General features: G+C 37.6%; 1 pseudogene; it reads left to right on the top strand.

Annotated features, from left to right (window-relative positions):
• The first annotated feature begins 1,834 nt into the window (after nt 1-1,834).
• LOC126929277 (cyclin-dependent kinase 2-associated protein 2-like) lies at nt 1,835-2,604 on the top strand (annotated as a pseudogene).
• Nucleotides 2,605-26,274: the final 23,670 nt, after the last annotated feature.

The raw sequence follows: 26,274 nt of genomic DNA, 5'->3' as shown, positions 1-26,274 counted from the left end.
TAGCGGCTGGGGCGGACAGCGGCCAGAGCCGGGACCCAGGCTTCCTGCCACCTGTGCGTGCGGCTCACACCTGGAAGCTGTCCTCCCACAGCCTACATGGGGGGGGGGGGGGGGGGGGCACAGCAAAGCTGGTATTCATGTTTGAAGGAAGGAAAAAAATCGAACAAGTAACCCAGCACTGTTCTTTCCAGATCCATCCTGCTGGCCCTCTTGTTTCCCACGTTTTTGAAAACTGGCCACTCTGACCTCAGATCCCTAAATCGCAGCCATTGAGACCTGGCTCTCAGAAGCCAAAGCCCTGGCACTTTCCAGGCTGAGCAGGAGGAGGTGAAGGCAGGCTGGAGGCTGGTCCAGGACAGCTGAGGGCTGACCATGGGGGGTTGTGCAGAGGCCACCACTGGGGCCGGTACACGTGACATGGGATTTGGGCCATTGGGTAGAAGGCATAGAGATGGGGCACTGCTGGCGGAGCCACGGAGGAAAGAGAACACTCTCCAAATTGTCTTCCAGGGTTTCCGTGAGCATTTTATTAACTCAGAATCTGTCAGGAATAATACTAGGGAGTTACCTTTCCCTGAAGATGGCTCTTGTCAGAGTAGTGAGATAGGCGTGGGGGGGGGGGGGGGGGGGAGAGGAAGAGGAATGTGAGGCTCAGTTTATACATATTAAGATCAGCAATGGTGTGCCGCTGGCAGGAGCAGAGCGAGCCTGGAGATTTGGGTGGCTGCAGTTGGTAAGTGGTTGCAATCCAGAGAGTGGGACTGAGGTCCTCCCTTGTCATGTTAGCATCCCGTTTCCTGGGCGTGGCTCTGACATCCTGCAGGTGGTCATTTCACTCATGGAGGCTTTGTCTCTCTTCCATCACCCCAGACTCAGCTTCACACTCCAGGGCTGCACACCACCAGCCACCGTCATGTTAACCGCTTCCCAGGTCAATGTGTCCCTCACCTGGAGCCCAATCTGCTGGACAGCTTGGGACCGTCCATTTTTGGAGTGGTGGGCAACCTGGTGGCCATCGTGCTGCTGTGCAAGTCGCGCGAGGAGCAGAAGGAGACCGCCTTCTACACACTGGTATGCGGCTGGCCGCCACCGACCTGTTGTTCACTTTGCTGGTGAGCCAGGTGACCATTGCCACGTACATGAAGGGCGGGTGACCTGGGGCCAGCCCCGGTGCCAGTACAGCATGTTCATCCTGCTCTTCTTCAGCCAGCCCGGCCTCAGCATCATCTGCACCCTGATATCTATACAGGTAATTTGTGTTCGACATTCTCAGAGGAGTTTCATAAGCTTTATGTTTTATCTGGGTTATAAACAGAGTCCTCAAATGCGTAAAAAAGAAATCATACCAGGATTGAATTCCAGCAGGAATAAGTTTATTTTACCTATTCAAAATTAAAATACTTTCGTTTTGTTTGATAATGTTTTTGTTAAAGATATGTTCTTGAAAAAAATTTAGGTAAATATTTAATAATGTCCCCTTTTCTATCCCAAGAAGTAATTTCATAGTTTATTTAAATTTTTTAACAAAAATGTAGCATAGATTTTTTAAAAAAAATAATTGCATATTTTAACTCAATATATCCAAAATACTGTATCAACATGTAATCAATGTAAAAATTACTAGAGATAGTTTGCATTCTTTTTTCATATGAAACCTTTGAAATCCATTGTGTATTTTACATTTTAGTATGTCTCAACTAACTAATATGTGAAATTTTCATCGAGAATATCTGAACTGTATTTAGATTAATAAAAATTGCAGTTAAAAAGTTCAACACAGATTTGGTAGGGGGCGTGCAGCCAGCTTGCAAATCAGCTCTCTGCTGAGTGGCCAGGCAGCCAACCCCTGAGGAGCGGCCTGCTGGCATCCCCAGCACCCAGGAGTTGAGGATGTCCTACAAACCCATCACACCTGCCCCCAGCAGCACCCCCGGCTCCAGCACCCCTGGGCTGGGCACCCCGGTCCCTACAGGAAGCGTCCCGTCGCCATCGGGCTCGGTGCCAGAAGCTGCTGTCCCTTTCAAACCGCTATTTAACGACCTTGGACCGCCTCCATCGGCTGCATGCAGGCCATGACACCACCTGGCGCCCAGGGCTGCCAGAGCACCCACACGGAACTGCTGTCGGTCACAGGGGAGATGGGCAAAGGGATCCGGACCACCTTTGCTGGCAGCAAGAGCACCACGGAGCACCTGAAGAGAGAGATCATCCATCCCTAGTCAGAGTGCCTGGCAGAGACAGGGCGGAACCCACCCACTTAACAGGAAGCTCCTAAGCCTCCGTGTCTGGACTTTTCCCGGCCACTCCAGAGCACCTGCTTCTCCCTGGCCCTCATCCCTAGCTGCACTAACCATCCTGGGCTTCCTGTCCTGTGTCCCTTGATGGTGCCCTCAGGAACCAAGGGGCGGCTCTCACTCCAGGTGGCAGCACTAACGATCCTCCCTTCCCCCCACCCCACTCTGCCAACGCAACAAGAGTTAGCAGCGAGGTCCCCGTGAGTCCCACCCATGACCTGCCCACAGTGTTGCCCACTGGAACTTTCTGCGGCCCCCACCACTCAGCCCTTCCCAGCACTTCTCCCACGTGCCCCGAGCCTCCTTCTCCCTCAGCACGGGCTCAGGCCTCAGGTCTGACACTTCCCTGCCTTGTGTCTTTTGCTAAATATGACCTTTCTACATTAATAAAAGATGATTTGGAGTTGCGCTCTCTAAAAAAAAGTTTAATATAAAAGAGAAATAAAGGGAAATTTAGCAAAGGAATATATAGATGAATATTTAAGTACTCAGAGATGACATTACTACCAGACATAATGAGATCATCAGATATTTCATTTACTTATGATTAATATGTTTGCATTTACCTTTTAATTTAATTTTATTTATGTATTTATTTTTATTATACTTTAAGTTCTAGGGTACATGTGCACAACGTGCAGGTTTGTTACATATGTTTACATGTGCCCTGTTGGTTTGCTGCACCCATTAACTCATCATTTACATTAAGTATTTCTCCCAAGGCTATCCCTCCTCCCGGCCCCCCACCCCATGACAGGCTGTGGTGTATGGTGTATCATGTTCCCTGCCCTGTGTCCAAGTGTTCTCATTGTTTAATTTCCACCTATGAGTGAGAACATGCTGTGTTTGGTTTTCTGACCTTGTGATAGTTTAAACAAACTAGGAAGTTCAGAAGTCACTTTATAAGAGAAATAATGAAAAATAAAGTATTACTGACATTGGTAACAGAATAAAAATTAGAGTTAGACAAAGTATTAACAAGCAAGCTTATTTATTTATGAGATGGGAAATATTAAAAAGGATTTAATCATGTCTTGTCAACACAAAGAAAAAGTGTATTATATATATAATTCCTTTGTTAACTTATTATTGTGTTTCCTTGTATAATTTTCACTTGGTTTTGTTGATTTTACTACTTGCTGCATTATTTCAAAAACTACATCTTCATCGACCATTTCAACTTTTGCTACGTGGGCAGAATTATAAAACCCAATTTCAAAATTTCAACTGAACATTGTCACCACTTTTCTTTGGGCTTTTAATAAAAAAAAAATACCGAAGTAATTGTGTGTGTGCGTGTGTGTATTTTAGCATTATCATGAATCTAATAACAATAAAATCAAACAAAAGCAAATGGATAAGCAATATGTTGGACTAGCATCTCAAGTATGAAAATGGCATTGCAAACAGTGATATGATTTTTTTCAAAATGGTAAACTTTTTAAATTGTGATCTTATTTTAACCTAAAATCTTACTATCAGAAAATGCAGTGTATATTAAAATGTTCGGAAATGTTTTTATTCACATTTATTAAATGGTTGTACTCACTCAGATATCTACAAATTGGTTTTTCTCTTATGTAATTGTCTTATAGAATGTTCAAAAGTCATGCAGAATGTGAGATAATATTCTATTGAATAGGATAATTTTATCATTGCAAGACATCAAACATCCCTGTTTCCTGCCAAATAAATGTACAATAGCAATAAATGTAAAGATGTGTTTTTTAAAAAAGGCACATTTTAGAGTTATAAAACAAGGATTTTAAAACTTGAATTGTTACAGTGAATATGTCTTAATGTTGGCTACAGTCACTTTAGATAAAAAGTTACCTCACATCTATTTTCAGTATTACTTAAAGGTGTTTATGTAATGGCAAAGGTTTTTTTTTTTTTTTTTTTGTTTTTTTTTGCCTAGAGGCGGGTATTTTGCCACATGGCTATTTATGGTATGAAACTATATTTAAACACATGTACACATGTAAAAGCTGCCACTGTGGCTGTAAACTATTAAAAGTTATCAAGATTGAAAAATAAACAAGTACAAATATTTCTGTTTTTTCTATGAAATGTCTTTACTCCAGTCCAAATTTAGACATTTAAAATGCTTGAAATAAAAGCAAGTTTTTCACATATTTAAGTTTAAATGGCCTTTGTCCTAGTTTTATTAGTGAAGCAGCAGACTGCAGTTTTTTTTCACTCTCATACAACCTCAAAACGTGGACAGGGCCGGGCGCGGTGGCTCAAGCCTGTAATCCCAGCACTTTGGGAGGCCGAGACGGGTGGATCACGAGGTCAGGAGATCGAGACCATCCTGGCTAACACCGTGAAACCCCATCTCTACTAAAAAAATACAAAAAACTAGCCGGGCGAGGTGGCGGGCGCCTGTAGTCCCAGCTACTCCGGAGGCTGAGGCAGGAGAATGGCATAAACCCCGGAGGCGGTGCTTGCAGTGAGCTGAGATCCGGCCACTGTACTCCAGCCCGGGCTACAGAACAAGACTCCGTCTCAAAAAAAAAAAAAAAAAAAAAAAAACGTGGACAGAAAGCTTTGATAAAACTTGTAGGGCATTATCTGATGAAACACATTAAATACTAAAGGAGAAATACAACCTCATTGTTTATAAAAGACGTATAAGAAGGACCCCTGCATACATATATCCATCAGTTTTGTATTTTCATGAAACATTTGCCTTAAACTGAGCTTCATAAAAGTACATGTTCTCCCACAAAGCCAAGGAAAGTAAGTTTGACACAAGGATCTGGACGTCTATGTGTGTGGCGTAATTACATTGAATACATTCCACAAGTAAGGCAGAAATGTATAGTAGAGTGTCCATTATGGAGGAGCACTCAGTACTTATTGAATAAAGTGCTTAAAAATTCTCATTGTTGACCTGGACAAAGAGCAGACTTGTTAAGTTTGCCGGTGACAGATATTAAAAGTGAAGATTGAAGGAAAAATGATGTATAGAAGAGAGATTTTACTTTCAAAGTGACATAAATAATTTGAAGAAATCAAGGGAAGTGACTTGCTTAAATATCCATATAGTAAAATATTTATTGTATGTTTACTGTAAGCAGTGGGAATTAAGCAGTGAAAAAAATACAAAGGAAAACACCAACAACGTCTCTTCTATCATGGAGTTTACATTCTAGCAGCAAGAGAAAGACCATAAACAAATACATATGTAGTACAACATGACTATGAATGGTATGGAGGAAAACATGAATAGTAAGGGGGATGTGGGGGCCTGGGGATTTATTTTGTGTAAGGATAGACAAGAAAGGCCTCATTACCAAGTAATTTTACTCAATCATTTATTCAATGTATTTATTTGCTGATTCCATAATACTTATTTACGTATTTATGCGTTTTTAATTTATTTTTTATTTTTAGAATCAGGGTGTCACTCTGTCACCCAGGCTGGAGTGCAGTGGTGTGAACATAGTTCACTGTAACCTTACTCCTGGGCTCAGGTGATCCTCCCATCTCAGCCACCCAAGTAGCTAGATCTACAGGCACCTGCCACCATGCTTCGCTAATTTAAAAAAAAAAATTTTTTTTGGAGATGGGGTTGTGGTATGTTGGCCAGGCAGGTCTCAAACTCTTGGCCTCAAGCAATCCTCCTGCTTTGGCCTTTCGAAGCATTGGGATTATAGGCCTGGGCCAGTGTGCCTGGACCCATAATATTTACTTAGAGTATACGTTGTGATAAGCCCTGGAAAGTGTCTGATAGTTCAGTAAAAAACTGCAATGATGTTTACAACAGGTAATTAAGTTTGGCCATGATTCTTTGGACTGTCATAACACTGTCTTAAGAAAAAGTCTATATTTCCACTTTACTGGGTCTGTGAAACTCAAACTCAATGTTAAAAAGCTCTGATTTGTGGTGGAAATCACAATCCAGCTGAAAACCAGGAATGTGGAGCCATTTTTAAATTTTAAGTGAATCCTAAGCAGTCTTGTATTTAAGACAGATAAGATTATTACACAGTATTATGTTTTTCTGTACTTAAAAGGAGAGAAAACCACGAGGGTTGTAAATGTTTGAAAAAAGAAGGCGTCTATGAGGAAGCTTTATATTGGGAGAAAGTGTGAAAGGAAAATAAAATCTCGGGACCCCAAACTCACTATGACAAAGAAAAATTAAGCTTGGAACCTGAGTCATTCAAAAATTGCCATCCTTTTGTTCCCAAACAGATAGCTGTAATTTCACATGCTTACTTTAACTTACGTAAAATGTAGATTTACTGAGAGCGAGGATGAATGCACAACTGACTCTTTCCTTTTTTTTTTTTTTTTTTGCCACATGTAACATATAGACTCAGTGAGAACTAATCAGAGCCTCGCAAGAATGTAGCAATTAGCTTCCTTGCCTACTCTCTCTCTTTCTTTTCCTCCCTGGTTTTAATTTCCTGCCTGCTTGCTCTTTCTCCTTTAAATATTGAAGTTCCCGAAGCCCTCTTTAGAAAAAGCACGGGACACCGCCTACTTGTGACTTGTGCTTCTTTTTCCGGGCTGTAAGGCACTATTTTTATCTTTATTTAAAAATGTAGAAACTGAGCCAAAGAGGGGATATGGTATTTGCCTGGGATCATAGGATTAGTAAATGTTTGAGTTGGGATTTAAAGCCAGGCTCCGCGATTTCATAGCCCACCCACAGTTACATGCCGCTCAAGTCTTCCGGCTCCAAGTTCTCTGCAATTTACACAGCCCTACACTGCCTATGTCCTAAACTCTCCAACCTCCTATTTTCCCTTTGCAAGTATCCTCCACCTTGCAAAGCAAAATCTCTAAATCACTTGAGATCTGACTCATTCACTTTTTGGCTTACAAAAGGAAGTTGGAAAAAGCCACTCTTCTTGCAGTGCACAAATGACTATTTTAGAGTAACTTTATTGCCTATGCAATCAATCATATATTTGATATAATTATAGTTTCAGAGGATAAATGCAGATATAAAAAATCCTTCTGTAAAAGTGTCTTTTTTTATTTCTCCTCTCTCCTTTTCTCTCCTACTGTGCTTCAAATTCTTTATTTTCATATTCACTTTGCTGGTTTCAAATAATTTCCAAACCTACTCTAAGCTGTTCTGACAGGACCACAGACTTTCACATCTGGTTGTGATATCACATGCTCACATTGTCTAACTACTTCATTTTACAGTTGAAGAAATTGAGACACAAAGTAAGGTGACGTGTCCAGTTCCAATCTAGTTATATAATAAAACACTGGCTAATATTTAATAAATAATATGAGTCGGGCACTGAGAAAGTAAGGCACTGTTTTTATTATTTTATTTATGTATTTTTTGAGACGGAGTCTCGCTCTGTCGCCCAGGCTGGAGTGTAGTGGCGCGATCTCGGCTCACTGCAAGCTCCGCCTCCCGGGTTCACACCATTCTCCTGCCTCAGCCTCCCGAGTAGCTGGGACTGCAGGCGCCCGCCATGCCCGGCTAATTTTTTGCAGTTTTAGGAGAGTGATGGGGTGTCACCGTGTTAGCCAGGATGATCTCGATCTCTTGACCTCGTGATCCGCCCACCTCGGCCCCCCAAAGTGCTGGGATTATAGGCTTGAGCCACTGCGCCCAGCCATAAAGCACTATTTTTATCTCTATTTAAAAATGTAGAAACTGAGTCAAAGAGGGGATATGGTATTTGCCTGGGATCATAGGATTAGTACATGTCTGAGTTGGGATTTAAAGCCAGGCTCCCCGATTTCATAGCCCACCCACAATTGCATGCCGCTCAAGTCTTCCGGCTCCAAGTTCTCTGCAATTTACACAGCCCTACACTGCCTTCGTCCTAAACTCTCCAACCTCCTATTTTTTTCAGCTCTAAACTTGGATTCCCTAAACACAGCAGTCAGGGACAGGTGGAAAATTGTTGTGGAAAGAACAGGCAGCAGCATTTTTGTTTAGCCTCTTTTTATACCTATTTTATTCTACAGATTAGGGTACTTTTCTCAATTATGCATACTTTTTCATTCTGCCAAAATTTCTTTGAAGGCTGTTAAAGCTGTAGTCAATTTTCTCACTTTGATGTTTCAAAGGAACCTGCTGTGTCTTTTTTCATTCTATGCAAAAATAGGCATACTGGGATTCACTCAATGCTTGTCATTGAGTAGCTACAAACTTTCTATTTGTTTTCTCCATTGTTGTGTTTTCAAAGTTTTAGAATTTGAGCAGCATTTAATTTGTCTATGCTTTATATTTTCCTTTAGAGAAAGAACACAGTGATACTTGCTTGTAGTGTTAGAGGAATAATCCGAAAGAGAGAAATTATTCTTCAAATATCCACCATGACTGATCACTAAGTAATACTGAAACCTACTTATAAAACAAAACAGAAAACCTCCAAAAAACCAAATAAACAACAATAAAACTCAAAACCAAAAAAGTACTGGAAGTCTCAGAAGCACATAGCAGTTATTCTTGTTCCTTCAAATGGAAAGATGCTTTATCATATCCTCTATGGAGAGAATTCTGACAGTATTTATCAAAGACCTTACATTTATTCACATCTCTTGCCCTACCAATTTCATATCTTAAAAGTACATACAAAAATGTATAATATAGCATTTTTTGTAAAGAAATAATCAGAAAGAGTCTAAGTGTTCAACTATAGGGCACTTGTTGAATTATGATACAATCACAGAATAAGGTCTTTATAGAGCCATTAATATGATGTTATTGACATTTATTAATATGAGAAATCTTTGATAATTTTTGGTTAAGACCTTTAACAAACACAAAGTCTATGAAATAGTGTGCACAACAGTCCATATTTTCATCAGGGAAATGACTTTTAAAACTACCCTGCAATCATCTCATTTTACGCAAATGTCTTACCTGATTGCTATTCTTGCCACATTTTATGCCTTTGAACCTAATCTACTGACTTCTTTCTCACTCTATTTTCTATGTGCTGAAGGAGTGAAAATGGAATGAAAACAGATATAAGTCATCCCTGCTTTCCTGATGCTTGCCAATTACCAACTGATGCTGCTGTTAAAAAAACAAACAAAATGAAAATGTGAAGACTGCTAGGAAGGAAAAACACAGGATGCTCTCTGTGTTTTTATGTAATAGCAATCTTTGGAAACCTAAAACCGTAAGACTAAGATTCACACAGGACTTCAGAAAAGAAGACCCTTGCCTACCTAGAATAAAAGAAGTCTACTTTTGTAACATGGTATTATTAGGTTTTGTCTTTTTTTAAATTGGATTTGTAGATTCTTGGAAGTGAAGCTTCATCCTTTTTTCCTTTTTCTAAGCCTGGGGTGATTGTCTGCTTTCTTCATCTGAACTCCTCTAGCACGATTTGTCAGCTAACTCATTTGGTTCATGGCAAATACCATATTTGTGTGTGCATATTACCTTTCTTCTCAACATCATGGGAAATTCCCTCAAAGCAAAGACAGTCACTTCTGATTCCTCCCAGTATTTATTATAAAACCCGATAAACAATAGAGACTAAATAAAGAACTGTTGTACAAAGAGCCTCAATTCAAGTCTAGTTACTACTGATATGTATTCTATATAAAAGCAAAGTAAATATACATTATAATCTTTAGGAAAACATATATAATCACTCTATGATCAAAGGCTTCCTAATTAACATATATTTATTCACTTGCTATTAAATAACTCTAGGAGGATAAAAGTCAACCTCCAGGAAGCACGCTATGAAGGACAGAATGTGATCTTTGGAACCAGACACACCAACATTGAATTCTATCTTTTGAATATCCAGTTGGGTGACCTAATGCATGGATTATAGTTAGCATGGGGGAAAACGGTAGGGAATCTAAAATGTTTGGAGGAGTTCATGAAAAAAAGCATAATTCATTGATAAGCAGTATAATTCCTTTCTTTATATAACTTTTATAATTACTGAATCTCATAACCCGTGTTCTAGTCCAATTAGAAAACATTTTTCCTTTAGATAATGCAATAGCCTTTTAAATAATCGCTCTATTTCACCCTTGCCTTATGTGTTCACTCAAAATTCATATGCTGAGTTCCTAACTCCCAGTACCTAAAATACAGTGACAGTATTTGTGTGACCTTTTTTTTTTTTTTTTTTTTTGAGACGGAGTCTTGCTCACACCAGTGACATGATCTTTAAAGAGGTAAAGCTAAATTAAGCTAAAATGGAAATTTGAACACAAACAGGTACAGAGGGAAGATGAAGTGAAGATGCGTGGAAAAGATAGCCCTCTACAAGCCAATGAGAGAGGCTGGAGAAGACACCAACTTGACAGCACCTTGATCTTGGACACATTTAGCCTCTAGACTTGTGAGAAGGTATATTTCTTTCATTTAAACTACCTATTCTATGGAAATATGTTATGGCAGCCCAAATTAAAACAATGTCCTACTCAAATAGTAATGATATGCTCTATTTATTTTTTAGTTTTTTTTTTTTTTTAAGTTCAAATTGTATTTTAGATACAGGGGGTGTGCAGGCAGGTTTGTTTCCTGGGTATTTTGTGCCATGCTGAGGTTTGGGGGTATGATGGATCTCATTACGCAGGTATGAAGCTTAGTACCCTGTAGTTTTTCAACCCTGGCTGCCCTCCCTACTGCCTCTAGTAGTCTCCATTGTCTATTATTGTCATCTTTTCTTTTTTTTTTTTTAAATCTGTTTTTCTGATTTTTTTATTAGGTAAAAAATGGAAAAACAAAATATGATTTCCATTCAATACATATTTCATCCTTATGGACTTTTTTTTTCAGAAATCAAAGTCAATTTAGAATGATAGCAGTTTATCAATCAAATAATTCATCTTCACACAGTTTCAATCACTTCAGAAAGCTCCTTCATCTCTTTCTCTGTAGAAATTCTGAAACTGTGGAATGGTCATCTTTAAAGTCATAAATATTGTCATCTTTATGTCCATGAGTATCCAAAATTTAGCTACCAACTACTACCCAAATCTGATTAACAGATCATGTTGATTCTGTTACATTCTACTTGTCCTATCAGATTTTTATTAAAGAAATCATTAGCTTATCAATTATTGTTACTGGGGCTGTAAGAAATGTTTATAATTCATTTGGATCAATCCTCTTCTTTATGGTCTTATTTGAGAATAAAACTTGGTTCTGTCTTAGCCTGTCATTTAATAAGCCAGTGACCTGGGCCGAATCTAACTGCTTCATCTGTAAACTATGAATAATAATAGAGGTCCTGCCTGTTACACATGGGTGTAGTAAGGTTCCATTTTAACACTGGCTCTTTTTATGTTACCTGAAAGGCATTCTATAATCATGAATGGCAAGGTGGTCTCAGCAACAGTGCAGTGAAGATTGGGACCATTTTCTGTCACTATCATTTCTATTTTTGTGATACCCTCTTTAAATTAGCCTTTAGATGTAATTCAAAGGAGTGACTTAATTGGATTTTCTTTCTTTTTTTTTTTTTTTTGAGACGGAGTCTCGCTCTGTCACCCAGGTGGGAGTGCAGTGGCCTGATCTGGGTGCACTGCAAGCTCCACCTCCCGGGTTTGTGCCATTCTCCTGCTTCAGCCTCCCAAGTAGCTGGGACTACAGGTGCCTGCCACCATTCCCAGCTTTTTTTGTATGTTTAGTTGAGATGAGGTTTCACAGTGTTAGCCAGGATGGCCTAGATCTCCTGACCTCATGATCTGCCCACCTCGTCCTCCCAAAGTGCTGGGATTACAGGTGCTAGCCACCGTGCCCGGCCCATAATTGGAAATTTTTGTACCGTTAGATCTAAGAATATTTTATGTGGTATAATAAAATATTAACTTAGTGAACTTCATTAGATAATTAGCATGGAATATATTATGCACTGCCCCGCAAGGGCCTAAGAGAATGGTCCACAGGTCTTGTGAATTTGATATGAAGACAGACAACTGGACAGTTTAGCTGAGTAAAAGTCTGTGGACATCTCTAGAGAGGAGTGGTTAGAGAAAGCCCTGACTCTCTGGATAGCTGGCATATTTTACACTAGAAAAGAAGAGCAGAGAGTCTCAGAGAGTACTTGAGGTTTAAATAAGAAAAGAGGATGAAAAATTACTTTGACTAACTACAAATTTTCTCAAGAATGGACTTATTCTCTACTCTCTATTGTCTCTTGAGAAATCATTATTTTGCAATGAGTCAAAGTAATTAGTAAGACTAATTGTGGAGGGCATTCAAAATAGAAAAACAGCAGTCCCTAGGATGATATTTTATTTATGAATGATCCCTCATTTGTAACTTCTCCTTCAGCTAGATGTTTTTCAATATAAAAATACCTTTTCAGCACCAGTTCAATTTGTGAAACGAAATGTGAAATTCAGGCATATATGTAATTTTTATGCATAAAATATTCCATGCTTTTTTCTGTTAATTAAATAGGTATGTTTAACATGAGACATATCCTCTTAATAAATTTTTAACTGCACAATACAATCTTGTTAACTATAGGTGCTCTGTTGACAGCATACCTCCAGAACTTATTCATCTGTTATAACTGAATTTTATACCCATTGAATAGCAACCCCCATTTCCCCTCCTTCCAGTCCCTGGCAACCAGTATTCTACTCTGTTTCTAGGCGTTTAACTATTTTAGATACCTTATGTAAGTGCAATCAGGCATTATTTCAAACACACTTTCAATTAGTAATGACTATAATTCTGATAGTTTAAATAAGAGAAAGCAAACATCACTACTACTAGCTTTTGGGGGAAAAGATTACAAATGGGGATGTTGTGATAAAAGTGTACAATATTTTTTACATTCAGGCACTTAGATCCATGTTCAAACTTTGCCACCTACACATGTATAGCACATTGGAATATGTGCTACAGTGTGCCATTTATAAAGACTGAAAATAACATTTTATAAAACATTATTTATTTTGCAACCTCATGAGTTTTGGCTTCAAAAATACCTGAATTACATAGCATAATCCTAGTGATGGAGAACAGATCAGTGGCTGCCAAGGGTTAGGGTTGGTTGGAAGATGTGATTAGTGCGGGATAACCTGAAAACATGTTACACTTTCTTTGTGGTGATAGAGCTGTTCTGCATCCAGATTACGGTAATGGTTACATAAATCCACACTTCATAGATCTATACACACATCACACATGCACTCACACACACCTACACAAGAGTACATGTAAAATCCTTCAAAATATGAATAGGGTCTGAACCTGAGTTAATGGTATAGAAACAATGTCAATTTCCTGACTTTGGCAATGTACTAGGTTAAGTTAGATGTAATCATTGGGAAAAGCTGGCTGAAAATAACACGGTCATTCCTTTTAGTATTTTTTAACTTCTGAGTTGAGTCGAATTATTTAAAAATAATAGGTATTAAACAAAAAATCTAAAAGTTCTAAAATCAAAACCCTTATGAATTTGAACATATTATTTGATTTATTTTATAGATCTCAATTTCTTTCACCTGTAAAAATGGAATAAAAGTACAATTCCTATTTCATTATTGTCATGCTCAAATCATAGCATTTATGTAAGTGCACAGTACTGTGTCTGGCAGAACAACAATGCTTAGACACTGAGTTCCCCACTTATTTTGTGACTATTGGTTTATAGGTGGTTTTAAAGTTCCTAAGTGGAAGTTTGTTTAAAAGAGGCAGTCAAAATAAATGGCAATGTCTCAGAGCATCATCTGAACAAGAAAGGAAGGTGTTATTAGCAATTTTTAAAAGTTGCTGTACAATTTGTCATATTTCATTGTGTTCCTTAATGACAAATATGTCCAAGATTATATTGGGAGATGCCATTTTCTGTACCTTATCCCCAGATTTCGGAATGATACTTATTACAGCTTTCTGTATTTCAAGAAATAGTAGCACTACTTTTAACTAGACTAAAGTCTTTTGTTTTTCTTTTGTATCACTTCCTGGACATTTGTAAATTCACAGGATGTCTTCCTCAAATCACAAAATGCCTATCTTCTAATTCAGTTGGGAGGTCACACTGGACCCTCTTGTCAGATATTGCTTTAATTCTGGAGTCATATGGATAGTGCCTGAGTTAGTGGTATAGCTGAATATCATGCAAATGTGGAAGAAGTCTATTGAATCAATGCCATTTTATACATGGAAATAAGCAAATAGTTGTAAATAATATGGAACAATAAAAATCTTTCTAGTAAACCAATGTTCATGCTTTTCAATTGTCTTGCTAAAAAAACATTGCTTCTTTAGCAAGATGTTATATACCATGATGGAAAATATTGTGTGCTGGAAATAAAGAAAATAACAAACTTTGGGTCTTGGCTTAGGTTATCAGTTACCCAGCCTTAAACAAAAGATATATCCCCAGTGAAATTTAGCTTTTAAAATCAGTAAAGAAAGAAAATAAGCCTTGTTAACCATGAAATATGATGCGAAAATTAGATAACATTTAACTGGACTTATAAAAGACTTTTTTCAAGAAACAATAAGAAAATGACCTGAAATAGTATGTGTTTATTCATAAGTAAAATGATTGCTAATTCACTTTACAAGAGTCTACTTGTATTAATGGTTATCCTTGCATATTAAGTCTTACAATCCTATTAATAATTGCTCACCTACAAATGACATTTATCAAGGGATCAAAGTCTTCATGTACCACATAAAATGCTTATTATAACAAAGTAAACCAGCTGTGTGTCTTTGATCACTGCATCAATACTCGCTATTTTACCTTCTGTTTCTGTTCCATTCTGCTAGTCAAGGGTCTTCATAAAAATACGAAGGAAAATGAACAGCTAGTAACACATTTGATGTGCCACTCTGATGAACTTCAGAATGCTTAATATCATCTTGTTTAATTTCATGTTTCAAAAAGCTTCTCAATTGCAGGATCAGTTACTTTCAATCTCCACATCAGTCAGTCCAGATGGTTCTCATGATTTGCTAAGGAGAGCTGCAAATTGAACTTTTTGAACCCATGATGCATATTGTGTTAATCCTTGATGTGGAAGGGTCCTTCTGCAGAGTAAGTGGAACTGAAAAAGGTGTTTACATTCACAAACAGAATATTAGTTAAGGAATAAAAGGGAATCTTTAAAGTATTAAACCCAGATGAACACTGAAAAATACAGTCGTCAGAAAAATCAAGTCATTTCACTTCTGTATTCATTGCTGAAATAAGAACATCATTTCACTTCAATTTGAATTTTAAGATTAAAAACACTTTAGAATTGTTTCGTATTGCAGAATAATCTGTAACTTGTTCTGTAAACACTTCATTGCTAGGCGAAAACTGTGAGCTATATTTGTTTGTGTATGATACCATTCCTTTATGGTCAATTTTTCCTGAACTCACAGGTAGAATATATGTTCTTTTTATTTTTATTTTTATTTTTTTTGAGACAAAGTCTGGCTCTGTCACCCAGGCTGGAGTGCAGTGGCGCGATATCGGCTCACTGCAACCTCCACTTTCCCGGGTTCACACCATTCTCCTGCCTCAGCCTCCCGAGTAGCAGGGGCTACAGGCGCCGCCATCACCCCCGGCTAATTTTTTTGCAGTTTTAGTAGAGACGGGGTTTCACCGTGTTCGCCAGGATGTTCTCGATCTCCTGACCCTGTGATCCGCCCCCTCGGCCTCCCAAAGTGCTGGGATTACAGGCGTGAGCCACCGCGCCCGGCCGTAGAATATATTTTCATTTGAATAATTTAAGAAGTAATGTCACCAATATGGATAGAACAGTAATTTCACTTTTGATACTAATTTAATTAAGAAGGTGATTTTTAGGCTGGGCGCGGTGGATCACGCCTGTAATCCCAGCACTTGGGGAGGCCGAGACGGGCGGATCACAGGGTCAGGAGATCGAGAACATCCTGGCGAACACGGTGAAACCCCGTCTCTACTAAAAATACAAAAAAATTAGCCGAGCATGGTGGCGGGCGCCTGTAGTCCCAGCTACTGGGGAGGCTGAGGCAGGAGAATGTCGTGAACCCGGGAGGCGGAGCTTGCAGTGAGTGGAGATCGCGCCACTGCACTCCAGCCTGGGCCACAGAGCGAGACTCTGTCTCAAAAAAAAAAAAAAAAAAAAAAAAAAAAAAAAAGATGATTTTCAGCAATATCCATTTCTATTTGGTTGTGTTTTTATCTATTTCAATTATTATTTCTATATTGGAAGTAATTACAAATTTTAATTTTTTTACAGCCCTCATATCTTTTACTTTAAAAAATTTAATGTTTAATGAATTTGGAGGGAGGGCCAACCTTCATTCTTACATTTATTTATACATTTAATGGGAAAGGAGTACTATTCTCCTGAATGTTCAAACAAGCAATGGAAATTCGCAAGAGAGAAATAATTTAAAATCTTCATCACATTGTATTGAAATTTCTTCGTTTCTTTTTTTCCACTAGATCTTACTGAAGATGCATTGCCCATAGATGTTCTTCATTAATTTAAGCAATATTTTCAGGGAAGTTATTCTGGGAATATGCCTGTAGGACTGAACTGGTCTTTGAATTATAGATAATATTTGGAGAGCTGGAGAGGAGAGTGAAGGGCACTATACAGGTGGGCAAACATCTTGAAATTTTCAAACTCTGTGTAATTATTTTACATGTAACTACCTGGGCATGACCAACAGGTATAAGAATAGCATCTGTTGGTTGCTAAATTTTTAGGTAATGTCCAACAGGTACCAATAGATGCCACTGACGATCTTTTGTGAAGTTCCCCCTAAGAGTCATAACTGGTGAACATAGTTCATCCATGGGGAACACGGACTATAACTCACTGATGGATTTAGGAAGGAATGTACCTAGCATTTTTGGGAAAAATGTGAATAAATCCACCTGATCAATGTGGTGGGTTCTTCTAGAAAATAGAAAAAAATGGGGTTAGGCTAAGTAATGTGGAGATTTAAGAAGATAGATCTGGGGTGACAGAATATTAGATACAACAAAGGCAGTTCCTTCGACTTCACCAAGTTTTTCCTGTCAGTTGTGCTGGTGTCTATCAAATTGTACGTGACCGCTTACTTTCATTATGGCAAATGCATCTTCAGAAACATTATAACTAAGATAACTTTTCCAATAGAGTGCAAAATGTCCATCTCTAGAAAGGTTTACTCAGAGAACTCCAGCAATGCAATGCCACATACATGCAGCATTATGATCTTTAGTTTGATTTCTCCTTCCCTTAACCCTGATTAGGACTCTATAGTCAAGGAAGTTGAATGGAGAGGGAATTTGAAAACTCAGGCTGTGTTTGTTAAAAGGGTTTTATGATGTCTTCACTTTGAGTAAATATACAGGCTATTGTATCTCCCTCCCTCCCTCCCTCCCTTCCTTCTCTCCCTTCTTTCCTTCCATCCGGAATTATTTTTGAGAAACGCTGTGATGTGTCGATTGGGAGCACATCCTCTGGAGCTGGTTATTGGATTAAAATCATAACCCTTCCTCCTATTAACTATGTGACCTTGAACAAGCTACTAGGCTGTAAATTAGGAATAATAATGGCATCAATATGATCCTGCTATAGATTGAATTGTATGAGTTAATGTATGTGAAGCATTTTTATACGGTAAGAATTGGATGAAAGGTAGTTACTATTTTATTTATCGAACACTTAGCATTTTTTAGCTTTTGATTTTGAAAAGATCACAGATCCATAGGAAGTTTCAAATACAAAGGTCTCATGGACCATTCTACACAGTTTCTTCCAAGAGTTACATCTTGTATAATGTAGTACAATATCAAGACCAGGCATTGACATTGGTACAATGTGAATACATAGGTCTATGTCAATTTTATCATGTGTTGATTAATGTGACCATTATTACAATTGAGTTACAGAACTCTTCCATCACTAAAAGTGTCTTCCTCACATTTTATAGTCATATTCATCTCACATTCCTCTACAATCACTAACCTCTGGAAATAACTAATCTGTTTTCTATATGTATGATATTTTATTAAAGTTATATACATGAAGTAATATACTATGTGTCCTTTTGATATTGGCTTTTTTCACTAAGCACAATGCCCTTCCGATCTATGCAAGTGATTGCATGTGTCAAAAGTATATTCTTTATTTCTGGGTAGTATTTCATCATATGGATATACCACAGTTTACTCAACCATTCACCTGTCCAACATTTTGAATGGCAAGAATATGGGAATAAAGTTAAACAGATATGACTTAAGTGTTATCCTGATCATTTCTGATTTTGCTTCTAATGTTGTTCTGACCCTGCTAGATCTCAGTACCATCTCATGTTCAATACTCAATTAGATGCTATACATTGATATATATATTTACATATGTGTATATGTGATGTATAATAAAATGTGGGAGGAAGGAAGACCTATGCTCTCAAGGAAAGAAAAACATAAATGTTATTTTCCCACAGTTTTGTATATGTCATAGCCCCTAGGTAATTTGAATTTTTAAAATGTGTAATTAATTAAAAAATATCAAATATGTTAAACTAAATTAAAATACCACATAAAACAAGTTTCCTTTAAAACTTTGACTCTCGGGCGCGGTGGCTCAAGCCTGTAATCCCAGCACTTTGGGAGGCCGAGACGGGCGGATCACGAGGTCAAGAGATCGAGACCATCCTGGCTAACACAGTGAAACCCCGTCTCTACTAAAAATACAAGAACTTAAAAAAAAAAAAAACAAAAAAACAAAAAAACTTTGACTCTTTGCAGCTGGAGTGAAAAGCATTTGTGAGTCTCTGTGAAGATGTTCATATAATATTTTGGCCCTTCCTGAACGGATAAAATTAATAATAATGATACAATAATGTAATATCCATGTATATTTTTATTTTACAACAACTTTTTTTTCCACTTTTTAAATGCCTGCTGTGTATCAGGGGCTTGGGAAGGTGATGTATATGTATCCTATTTGATATATTTATTTTTAATTGATACTAAATTGATAAAAATAATTTTATCTTAAAACATTTTTCCTAATTCAAAGTAGAAAAATGCCTTTAAAAAGTGCTTATATTTTGAAAAGTGTATATAAAAATAATTCAGAAGTATAAAGCAAACAACTGTAAGTTTATTAATAACCTGCATTCTCATGAATATTCATTATGGGCTAAATATATCCCTTGTGTACATTATAGGACTTTCTTCAAAGATAAATAAAATGTATATTCATGGAAATAAAATCAATTTTGTTCCGGAGAATGGTTCATATTCTCAGAGTAGCTATTTAGAAATGTCATACTATAGGCTGGGTGAAGTTGCTCATGCCTGTAATCCCAGCACTTTGGGAGGCCAAAGCTGGCAGATCACCTGAGGTCAGGAGATCAAGACCAGCCTGGCCAACATGATGAAACCCTGTCTCTACTGAAAATACAAAAATTAGCCGGGCATGGTAGTGTGCACCTGTAGTCCCAGCTATATAAATATGTATACTTACATTCTCAACAATCCACTGGGCATCGAGCTAGAACTGTGTTTAATGCAAAATATGGCCATGTGAGAGATACGGGCACTGAAGTGGAAAATATTTTTGCATTCTTCTGTGCCAGCATTGCCCATTTCTGTCAAGTTGCACATGCATGTGTCCACAATGGGAGCAATATTTACAAGCTGCATTTTCAATAATTCCAGAGAATGACTATCTACTCTTCCACTGAAGAGAATTCCCCTTGGCACCCCTGCTTGTCATTCAGTCCTGCTGGTTCGTTGGTTCTATTGTGTATCCTGCAGAGTGATACTTTGCAGCATCTTTGCCTGTTGTAGCTGAAGTGGAGTCATCCATCATTGTGATCACAGGAACTGAGGCCCTTATGGACCTGGAGTAAATTATGAAGCTATGAGGAAAGTGATCATTTTTGCAGAAACAGCTATTTTATGTTCCTGTTTTCTATACTATCCTTTCTTTCTTGTCTGGGATAATGAAAGAGTAAAAGCCACAGGACCAGTTTTTGTCCTTTTGATTCATGCTGAAGGAAGAAAATACAATCAATAAAAATGTACTTAACAAGCCTAAGATTGACTGGTCTTTTTCTGTTTATTTTGAATTTCAGATGTACTTCTCTGTTGACCTGCTGTTAATGCTGTGTAGCTGTGGATTTCCCAGATTTAAGTGTGTTATAAATAGATAAACTTCACCACATGGGACGATTTACACTAACTGATTTGAGATCCAGGCTGGGCATGACAAAGAAGTTGTCAATTACCTTTAGTGAATTTCAGTCATGTAGAGCCAAACTAAATAACTCATTCTTTTCATACCCTTTCATCTCTCCCCTTCTCCTGCAGTGAAAGCATCAATTAATACCTGAAAATACAACCTAAATTCATAAGTTACTCCAAAATTTATATTTGCTGTATGTAATTTACATGTCTTTATTTTATCCTAGTGGATTTAGAATCAGTTTAACATTCATAATACGGTAAAATATGTTTAGGTAACTTATAGAAAAGTGACTTCCCTGATACAATTTTTAAAATTAAAATGAAGATTAAATAATACAATTTAAATAATGCTAATACATAACCAAGTGAACTGAATATTTTTTCTTCCGTCAGTTATTCTACAGTTACACAGTTTGATCTTGTAAAACCTGTCAGTACTGGTCTGCTTTGTCATTATTATACATTCATTGGCTATGTTCTAATAGATGAGTGTTATACTATTATGAACACTTACTACTCCTTTCATACAATTTTTATATCTAAGAAGTGAATATTTGCTTTATTAGAGAAGGCTAAATAGCTTCACTTTAAAGACTGATTTTCTTTAACATAAATAATATGATGACTCTTCCATATGGTTACTTTGACATGGCTCTAATAGCAGAATTATGTCACATATAAATCAACAAACTAGATAATGGAATCTAAATATTTTAAATTTGGAAGGTACATTGCTTTTTACAGACAATAAGATTTTAAAGCAACAGTCTAATTAAATTCTGCATACTGGAAAGAGACTAACCCTAGGTTACATCTGGTTGCTGTATATGAAAGACAAATATTTAATGCAAATGCAACTAGCATTATTGAAACAAATATTTACCTTTTATTTAGATTGACCACACACATACTTTTTTGTACCATAGCTAATGAATGTTTATACAAAGTGCCAACATACATAGTGGTAGTAAAGTATAATGAAAATAAATGTTGGAAAAGAAATTAAACTTTCTTTGTATTGGGAACAGTGTTTTTTATATGAAGCATAGCAAAGCAAGATAATCCTACTATGTTTAAATGCGAATTTTATTGAGACGAATCAAAGGCAATGAAAGGCAGACATAGTAGTTTTATTCTATTTTAAACTACTTTATTGGCTACAGCTGCTGTTTTTGAATGAAGCCAGTCTCTTATACTTCATTGTCAGCAGCCTGTATCCAGTCAATCTTTCACTAAGAAACAGAAAGTTCACTACCCTGACGAATTCTTCCATCACTTTGCTTTAACTACTTAGCAAAATAATGAAAGGACCACTCTGTGTTAAGAAAAATTGCATTTCTATATTATTAAAAGTTTAAAATTGTGGTGCTTAGAAATGCAGGACCTACAGGAGCGCTAACTAAACAAAGATGGTTCTTGAAACACTCTTACATGTTGCATTTGTCATTTTCAGTTGTGCCAAGACTGTGCATCCAATGGTAGCCTAGATGGAATACTTCTAAAAATTTCTAGAATTCGCCTAATTCAGATGCTAGATAGACCAAGATTCTAGGATTTCACATGTCCTTGCAATGAAATATTGAGACTCCTATTTCAAAGATAGATTTATAGGTGTATATATAACACAGGTTCCTCAAATTTCACAGGAATATCCAAAACCAGATTAAATTCATATGGTTTTCTTTATGAGACAGAAAACAGCATTGGATGTACCACCTTTGTGTGTCTGCTTTTACTAAAAGCTAAGTTGCATAATCCATAGTTTGTGGCCTCTGATGCTTAGTAAGTGTTTTTACTGCTTTTGTAAGATAGTTTCCAGATGTACAGCATAATTTAAAAACAATTTATGCATTAAAAAAAATAAAAAATAAAAACAATTTATGTAATTGACAGAGCAAGAGATTCACATGTCATATCTTAAACAGTCATCTGGCTGACACGCACCCTAACATGACTAAACCTTTCCAGTAGTGCATTAATTTGCTGCATGAAGAAATAATAAAATTCATTGTTGAACTAGTTGGAAATAGAGAAGAATGTTAGTCTAATTCTTCGCGTACATAAATTTCAAATGTGTGGATTGCAAAGTACTTCACCTTAATTAGATAATATAGTATAATTAAGTCACTGGTTTTGAGCCTTTTCATTCACTTGGAAAACAATTTCCACATATAAACTAACATAGCTAATCAAAAAGTTAAAGACATTTGAGAGAAAATACACATAATGTCCACATCAGAAGCAACTAAAAAGTGCTCAGCATTGTCTGACTCTACTATTTCCTGTTCAGAATTTGGAAGTTTCTCTTGGTAGGTTTCTATGTTCAATATCTTTATATTGAAGCATAAATGTTCTGATATAAATGACAGGAGCATGCATTGCTGTTCTTCCATCAACTCACTTGAAGTTTTCTCACAAAATAGCCGTTAACTGCTACAAAACTTGATTTTCATATTCCAAAGAGGAACCCCATTCTCTATTTGATGAACACTGGGATTATTGTTCCACAGGAAGACAATCATTATGGTGCCTTTGGCACCAGCGACTGATTTTCCCCATTTACATGTTCCTACATATTGTTAATCCTTCCCTTGTGTACTGAAAAGGCATCTGGCATTAGCGAAGTGAATATCTTCTGTTTGCTTCAAAGATATGTTTAAGGCCCCATTTCTCTGATGTAGAAAATGCATGATTATTCATTTCTAAAGCCAGTTGTGTAATTCACTTATGGTTGTTTTTCTTTTTTTTTTTTTTTTTTTTTTTTTTTTTTTTTTTTGAGACGGAGTCTTGCTCTGTCACCCAGGCTGGAGTGCAGTGGCCGGATCTCAGCTCACTGCAAGCTCCGCCTCCCGGGTTTACGCCATTCTCCTGCCTCAGCCTCCCGAGTAGCTGGGACTACAGGCGCCCGCCACCTCGCCCGGCTATTTTTTTTGTATTTTTTAGTAGAGACGGGGTTTCACCGTGTTAGCCGGGATCGTCTCTCGATCTCCTGACCTCGTGATCCGCCCGTCTCGGCCTCCCAAAGTGCTGGGATTACAGGCTTGAGCCACCGCGCCCGGCCTACCTATGGTTGTTTTTCAAAATTGAAACACTGAAATACATAAAACCCAAGTTAGGAAAAGAAAATTAACTTTTCGATAGCTGTATAATAGCAAAGGATTTTCACTTTCTGCAAGTTGAAATGATGCTTAATAAAACATAATTTTTACAAGAATTCTTGTATTTTATCAGACATATACTCTATCCAGCTTGTTTTTGTATTTTATATAATCACTAAAAATAAAATTACAAAACCCCTGTCAGAATGGGATTTTACTGGGATCCTGGACAACAATGACATAAAAATACAATGTCAGAGTGTAAGAATATCTCTAGGACATCTACAAATGGTGAGGAAATTTCCAAATACCCTGTGACCAATGGCATGCCCAGAAAAGTTCTCCTTTTGATCTAAGTAAATCACAGTGTTTAGAATCCCAGGGTAAACTTCCCCCTGAATAATTTCTTGGACTTTTCATGCAGTCTTCTACCTCTAGTACTTTTTATCTGCTTCAACCCTAGTGAAATATTGAATAAATATCTCTCAAGAATCAGAGAAATGGTCACCCAGCATTACCCTAGTTTTAATTCCTGTGCACTGATTTTTGCAACTTATGGATTTGGAACCAATGTTAAGACTTCGCCAACCGTTGTCATTTATTTATACCAGACAGGACTAGAAGGCACAGTGAGAACAGCCAACAGATGCATGGAATTTAAAATTTAGCTAAGAAATCAGATCTGTAACCATGAAGAAATCAAGAGTCTTGTCATGATTCCAGACATGAATGGAGTGTCCACTAAAATTTAAGCTCTATGAGGGCAGTTCTATGCGTTCATAGAATTTAAGTTTTGTGAGAGCAGATATTTTTGTCTGCTTTATTCACTGCCATAACTAGAGGAGAACATAGTTGGCACCCCATAGACATTTGTGGAATAAATGGGTGAATCAATAATATATACAACATGAGAACAAAAAGCAGAACAGAGAGTAAAACAGAAGATGATGGCCAAGAAGAAAGATCAGGAACTAGAAGTCAAATCAGTTAGTAAAATGTAAATTAAGCAAGCAGTTACACAGACAAGAATAAGAAAACCCCAAAATATGAGAGCAAGATAGTCAATGAAGTACTTGAGCATAATAAAGATGACCTTTTTGGGAGTACTTGTTATGTGTAGCTATTGCTCTAAGTATTGTACATATGTTACTTCTTTTTGCCCCTGACATTATCCTACTATCATCATGTTACAGAGAGGAATGTAAGTCACAAGAAGACTCCAACCAGTTTAAGGTCTCTATTTCAGAAAGTGGTAAAAATTGCATTTGAATCAGAGCTTCTGCTCCTGAACACTTTGCTATACTGCCTCCATTTGGACTTCCTGAATATAATAAATATTAAATGGAGCCTGGCATAGGAAGCAGAGAAATGAATGCACAACAGTAGGAAGAGAGCTTGATTTCCAGCCAAACATTGAGGCCAGCCACAAAAATTACTAAATCGGATTACAGTTTGGGCGGACACCAAATCTAAGGCTTAGTTGACCCAGGAATTCATGATGGAACAACACGTTAGAAGCACATGGTAAGATATGGTCAGATTATGAGAGCAGGTTGTTTTTTTCTTTTATGTCACACTTCATCCACTTTAATTTTCTTAGCCCTGTAATTTCCATTTTTTTGAACATTAAACAATTTGTGGGAATCCTCCCTAACTCATTTTATGAGGCCAACATCATCCTGATACCAAAGCCTGTCAGAGACACAACAAAAAAAGAGAATTTTAGATCAATATCCCTGATGCACGTCGATGCAAAAATCCTCAATAAAATACTGGTAAACCAAATCCAGCAGCACATCAAAAAGCTTATCCACCATGATCAAGTGGGCTTCATCCCTGGGATGCAAGGCTGTTTCAACATACGCAAATCAGTAAATGTAATCCAGCATATAAAGAGAACCAAAGACAAAAACCACGATTATCTCAATAGATGCAGAAAAGGCCTTTGACAAAATTCAACAGCGCTTCATATTAAACTCTCAATAAATTCGATATTGATGGAATGTATCTCAAAATAGTAAGAGCTATTTATGACAAACCCACAGCCAATATCATACTGAATGAGCAAAAACTGGAAGCATTCCCTTTGAAAACTGGCAAAAGACAGGGATGCCCTGTCTCACCACTCCTATTCAACATAGTGTTGGAAGTTCTGGCTAGGACAATCAGGCAAGAGAAAGAAATCAAGGGTATCCATTTAGGAAAAGAAGAAGTCAAATTGTCCCTGTTTGCAGATGACATGATTGTATATTTAGAAAACCTCATCATCTCAGTCCAAAATCTTTAAGCTGATAAGCAACTTCATCAAAGTCTCAGGATACAAAATCAATGTGCAAAAATCATAAGCATTCTTACACAACAGTAACAAACAAACAGAGAGCCAAATCATGAATGAACTTCCATTCACAATGCTTCCAAGAGAATAAAATACCTAGGGGCCGGGCGCGGTGGCTCAAGCCTGTAATCCCAGCACTTTGGGAGGCCGAGACGGGCGGATCACAAGGTCAGGAGATCGAGACCATCCTGGCTAACATGGTGAAACCCCGTCTCTACTAAAAATACAAAAAACTAGCCGGGTGAGGTGGCGGGCGCCTGTAGTCCCAGCTACTCAGGAGGCTGAGGCAGGAGAATGGCGTAAACCCGGGAGGCGGAGCTTGCAGTGAGCTGAGATCCGGCCACTGCACTCCAGCCTGGGCGACAGAGCGAGACTCCGTCTCAAAAAAAAAAAAAAAACAAACAAAAAAAACCTAGGAATCCAACTTACAAGGGATGTAAAGG

The sequence above is a fragment of the Macaca thibetana genome, chromosome 10 (genome assembly GCF_024542745.1).
Source record: "Macaca thibetana thibetana isolate TM-01 chromosome 10, ASM2454274v1, whole genome shotgun sequence".
Classification (NCBI taxonomy): domain Eukaryota; kingdom Metazoa; phylum Chordata; class Mammalia; order Primates; family Cercopithecidae; genus Macaca; species Macaca thibetana.
The sequence above is the reverse complement of the archived record's forward strand: the minus strand, read 5'-3'. Positions and strand labels throughout refer to the sequence as shown.